The sequence below is a fragment of the Arachis ipaensis genome, chromosome B6 (assembly GCF_059453495.1).
Source record: "Arachis ipaensis isolate K30076 ecotype BB chromosome B6, ASM5945349v1, whole genome shotgun sequence".
NCBI classification, from domain to species: domain Eukaryota; kingdom Viridiplantae; phylum Streptophyta; class Magnoliopsida; order Fabales; family Fabaceae; genus Arachis; species Arachis ipaensis.
This window is the reverse complement of record NC_142441.1, coordinates 112,638,521-112,644,331: the sequence shown is the minus strand read 5'-3', so window position 1 is coordinate 112,644,331 and position 5,811 is coordinate 112,638,521. Positions and strand designations below refer to the sequence as shown.

Sequence of the window (5,811 nt, the reverse complement as noted above, 5' to 3'; positions counted from 1 at the left end):
AAAGCCTCATTTAGTTTCTCTGATGCAACAGAATTGCAAGTTTCATGGACTTCCATCAGAAGATCTTTTTCAGTTCTTAACTGAATTCTTGCAAATCTGTGATACTGTTAAGACCAATGGGGTTGATCCCAAGGTCTACAGGCTTATGCTTTTCCCGTTTACCGTAAGAGATAGAGCTAGAATATGGTTGGACTCTCAACCTAAAGATAGTCTGAACTCTTGGGATAAGCTGGTCACGGCTTTCTTAGCCAAGTTCTTTCCTCCTCAAAAGCTTAGCAAGCTTAGAGTGGATGTTCAAACCTTCAAACAGAAAGAAGGTGAATCCCCCTATGAAGCTTGGGAGAGATACAAGCAACTGACCAAAAAGTGTCCTTCTGACATGCTTTCAGAATGGACCATCCTGGATATATTCTATGATGGTCTGTCTGAATTATCAAAGATGTCATTGGACCATTCTACAGGTAGATCCATTCACCTAAAGAAAATGCCTGCAGAAGCTCAGGAACTCATTGACATGGTTGCAAATAACCAGTTCATGTACACTTCTGAAAGGAATCCTGTGAGTAATGGGATGCCTCAGAGGAAAGGAGTTCTTGAAATTGATACTCTGAATGCCATACTGGCTCAGAACAAAATATTGACTCAGCAAGTCAATATGATTTCTCAGAGTCTGAATGGATTGCAAGCTGCATCCAACAGTACTAAAGAGGCATCTTCTGAAGAAGAAGCTTATGATCCTGAGAACCCTACAATAGCAGAGGTGAATTTCATGGGTGAACCCTATGGAAACACCTATAATCCCTCATGGAGAAATCATCCAAATTTCTCATGGAAGGATCAACAAAAGCCTCAACAAGGCTTTAATAATGGTGGACGAAACAGGTTTAGCAATAGCAAGCCTTTCCCATCATCCACTCAACAACAGACAGAGAATTCTGAGCAGAATCCATCTAGCTTAGCAAATATAGTCTCTGATCTATCTAAGGCCACTCTAAGTTTCATGAATGAAACAAGGTCCTCCATAAGAAATTTGGAGGCACAAGTGGGCCAGCTGAGTAAAAGAGTCACTGAAACTCCTCCTAGTACTCTCCCAAGCAATACAGAAGAGAATCTAAAAAGAGAGTGCAAGGCCATAACCTTACTTGGTGTGGCCGAACCCAAAGAGGAGGAGGAGGACGTGAATCCTAATGAAGAAGACCACCTGGGACGTTCAGTGACCAATAAGGAGTTTTCCTTTGAGGAACCAAAGGAATCTGAGGCTCATCTAGAGACCATAGAGATTCTATTGAACCTCCTTTTACCATTCATGAGCTCTAATGACTATTCATCTTCTGAAGAAGATGAAGACATTGTTCAAGGGCAAGTTGCCCAGTATTTAGGAGCAATCATGAAGCTGAATGCCAAGCTATTTGGTAATGAGACTTGGGAGGATGAGCCTCCATTGCTCATTAATGAACTAAATATCTGGGTTCAGCATACTTTGCCTCAAAAGAAACAGGATCCTGGTAGATTCCTAATTCCCTGTAACATAGGTACCATGACCTTTGAGAAGGCTCTGTGTGACCTGGGGTCAAGAATAAACTTAATGCCACTATCTGTAATGGAGAAATTGGGAATCTTTGAGGTACAGGCTACCAAGTTCTCATTAGAGATGGCAGACAAATCCATGAAACAGACCTATAGATTAGTAGAGGACGTGTTAGTAAAGGTTGAAGGCCTTTACATCCCTGCTGATTTCATAATCCTAGACACTGGGAAGGATGACGATGAATCTATCATCCTTGGAAGACCCTTCCTAGCCACAGTAAAAGCTGTGATTGATGTGGACAAAGAAGAGTTGGTCCTTCAACTGAATGAGGACTATCTTGTATTTAAAACTCAAGGTTATCCTTCTGTAACTATGGAGAGGAAGCATGAAAAGCTTCTCTCACTGCAGAGTCAACCAAAGCTCCCACAGTCAAACTCTAAGTTTGGTGTTGAACCCCCACATTCAAACTTTAAGTTTGATGTTGGGAGGTCCCAACATTGCTCTGAACATCTGTGAGGCTCCATGAGAGCTCACTGTCAAGCTATTGACATTAAAGAAGCGCTTGTTGGGAGGCAACCCAATGTTATTTAATTATATCTATTTTCCATCGCTATTTTATGTTTTTTTAGGTTGATGATCATGTGGAGTCACAAAAACTACTGAAAAATAAAAAATAGAATGAAAAACAGCATTGAAAACAGCACACCCTGGAGGAAGAGCATTCTGGCGTTTAAACGCCAGAAACAAGCATCTGTCTGGCGTTTAACGCTAGAAACAAGCACCAAGCTGGTGTTTAACGCCAGAAACAAGCATCAACCTGGCGTTAAATGCCAGAAACAGGCTACATTTGGGCGTTTAACGCCAAAAACAGGCAGCAAGCTGGCGTTTAATGCCAGACATGCACTCTAAGGGCGTTTTGCACGCCTAATTGGAGCAGGGATGCTAAGTCCTTGACCCCACAGGATCTGTGGACCCCATAGGATTCCTACCTACCCCACCTCTTCTTCTCTCCTCTTCACACCTTTTCATAACTCTTTTCCCCAAATACCCTTCACCAATCACCTCCATACCTCTTCCCCAAATACCCTTAACCACTCACATCCATCCACTCTTCCCCATAAACCCCACCTACCTCCAAAATTCAAATTCTTTTCCCTCCCAAACCCAACCCTAATGGCCGAAACCTACCCTCCACCCCACCCCTATATAAACCCCTCAACACTACTCCATTTTCACACATTACAACCTCCACTCCTCCCCCTTGGCCGAATAGACCTTCTCCCTCCATCTCCTCCATTTTCTTCTTCTTCTACTACTTCCTTTCTTCTTTTGCTCGAGGACGAGCAAACCTTTTAAGTTTGGTGTGGTAAAAGCATTGTTTTTTGTTTTTCCATAACCATTAATGGAACCTAAGTCCAGAGAAACCTCAAGAAAGAGGAAAGGGAAGGCAATTGCTTCCACCTCTGAGTCATGGGAGATGGAGAGATTCATCTCAAAGGTCCATCAAGACCACTTCTATGAAGTTGAGGCCAAGAAAAAGGTGATCCCTGAGGTCCCTTTTAAGCTCAAAAAGAGCAAATACTCGGAGATCTGACAAGAGATTAGAAGAAGAGGATGGGAAGTTCTCTCTAATCCTATTCAACAAGTTGGGATCTTAATGGTTCAAGAGTTCTATGCAAATGCATAGATCACTAGGAACCATGATCAAAGTATGAACCCGAATCCAATGAATTGGCTTACCATGGTTCGGGGGAAATACTTAGATTTCAGTCCGGAAAATGTAAGGTTGGCATTCAACTTGCCAATGATGCAAGAAAACATACGCCCCTACACTAGAAGGGTCAACTTTGATCAAAGGTTGGACCAAGTTCTCATGGACATATGTGTGGAAGGAGCTCAATGGAAAGTTGACTCAAGAGGCAAACCGGTTCAATTGAGAAGACCAGACCTTAAGCCTGTAGCTAGAGGATGGTTAGAGTTCATTCAACGCTCAATTATTCCTACTAGCAACCGGTCTGAAGTTACCGTAGACTGGGCCATCATGATCTATAGCATCATGATTGGGAAGGAAGTGGAAGTTCATGAGATCATACCTCAAGAACTCTACAAGGTGGCTGACAAGTCCTCCACTTTGGCAAGGTTAGCCTTTCCTCACCTCATTTGCCACCTCTGCAATTCTGCTGGAATTGACATAGAGGAAGATGTCCTCATTGATGAGGACAAGCCGATCACTAACAAAAGGATGGAGCAAACAAGAGATCAGGGACCTCAACTAGAGCATGAGAAAATTCTTCATCATGAAATCCCTGAGATACCTCAAGGGATGCACTTTCCTCCACAAAACTATTGGGAGCAAATCAACACCTCCCTAGGATAATTAAGTTCAAACATGGGACAACTAAGGATGGAACACCAAGAGCACTCCATCATTCTCCATGAGATTAGAGAAGATCAAAGAGCTATGAGGGAGGAGCAACAAAGACAAGGAAGAGACATAGATGAGCTCAAGAGCACCATTGGTTCTTCAAGAAGAAGAAGACGCCACCCTCACTAAGGTGGACCCGTTCCTTAATCTCTTTGTCTATTTATTTTTCTCTATTTTTCTTTTACTATGCTTTATGTTTATGCTTGTGTCTTATTACATGATCATTAGTATTTAAGTGTCTATGCCTTAAAGTTATGAATGTCCTATGAATCCATCACCTTTCTTAAATGAAAAATGCTTTAATTACAAAAGAACAAGAAGTACATGATTTTGAATTCATCCTTGAAACTAGTTTAATTATTTTGATGTGGTGACAATACTTTTTATTTTCTGAATGAATGCTTGAACAGTGCATATGTCTTTTGATATTGTTGTTTATGAATGTTAAATATGTTGGCTCTTGAAAGAATGATGAAAAGGAGAAATGTTATTTGATAATCTGAAAAATCATAAAATTGATTCTTGAAGCAAGAAAAAGTAGTGAATACAAAAGCTTGTGGAAAAAAAAAAGAAAAGAAAATTGGTGAAAAAATAAAAAAAAAATAAAAATGAAAGAAAGAAAAAGAAAAAGCAAGCAGAAAAAGCCAAAAGCTCTTTAAACCAAAAGGCAAGAGCAAAGAGCCAGTAACCCTTTAAACTAAAAGGCAAGGGTAATAAAAAGGATCCAAGGCTTTGAGCATCAGTGGATAGGAGGGCCCAAAGGAATAAAATCCTGGCCTAAGCGGCTAAACCAAGCTGTCCCTAACCATGTGCTTGTGGCGTGAAGGTGTCAAGTGAAAACTTGAGACTGAGCGGTTAAAGTCGAGGTCCAAAGCAAAAACAGAGTGTGCTTAAGAATCCTGGACACCTCTAATTGGGGACTCTAGCAAAGCTGAGTAACAATCTGAAAAGGTTCACCTAGTTATGTGTCTGTGGCATTTATGTATCCGGTGGTAATACTGGAAAACAAAGTGCTTAGGGCCACGGCCAAGACTCATAAAGTAACTGTGTTCAAGAATCAACATACTGAACTAGGAGAATTAATAACACTATCTGAATTCTGAGTTCCTATAGATGCCAATCATTCTGAACTTCAAGGGATAAAGTGAGATGCCAAAACTGTTCAGAGGCAAAAAGCTACTAGTCCCGCTCATCTAATTGGAGCTAAGTTTCATTGATATTTTAGAATTTATAGTATATTCTCTTCTTTTTATCCTATTTGATTTTCAGTTGCTTGGGGACAAGCAACAATTTAAGTTTGGTGTTGTGATGAGCGGATAATTTATACCCTTTTTGGCATTGTTTTTACATAGTTTTTAGTATGATTTGATTAGTTTTTAATATATTTTTATTAGTTTTTAAATAAAAATCACATTTCTGGACTTTACTATGAGTCTGTGTTTTTCTGTAATTTCAGGTACTTTCTGGCTGAAATAGAGGGACTTGAGCAAATATCAGATTCAGAGGCTGAAGAAGGACTGCAGATGTTGTTGGATTCTGACCTCCCTGTACTCAAAGTGGATTTTCTGGAGCTACACGAGTCCAAATGGTGCGCTCTCAATTGTGTTGGAAAGTAGACATCCAAAGCTTTCCAGCAATATATAATAGTTCATACTTTGCCCGAGTTTAGATGACACAAACTGGCATTCAATGCCAGCTTCTTGCCCTATTCTGGAGTTAAACGCCAGAAACAGGTTGCAAAGCAGAGTTAAACACCAGAAACAAGTTATAAACTAGTGTTCGACTCCAAGGAAGACCTCTACACGTGAAAGCTTCAATGCTCAGCCCAAGCACACACCAAGTGGGCCCGGAAGTGGAT

General features: G+C 40.7%; 1 non-coding gene across 1 annotated transcript; it reads right to left on the bottom strand.

The window, feature by feature from the left end:
- Nucleotides 1-277: 277 nt before the first annotated feature.
- Nucleotides 278-385, bottom strand: LOC148562340 (small nucleolar RNA R71). The gene has a single exon (XR_015887799.1). It is a non-coding gene; the product is annotated as a small nucleolar RNA R71 (small nucleolar RNA).
- Between the last annotated feature and the right edge of the window lie 5,426 nt (nucleotides 386-5,811).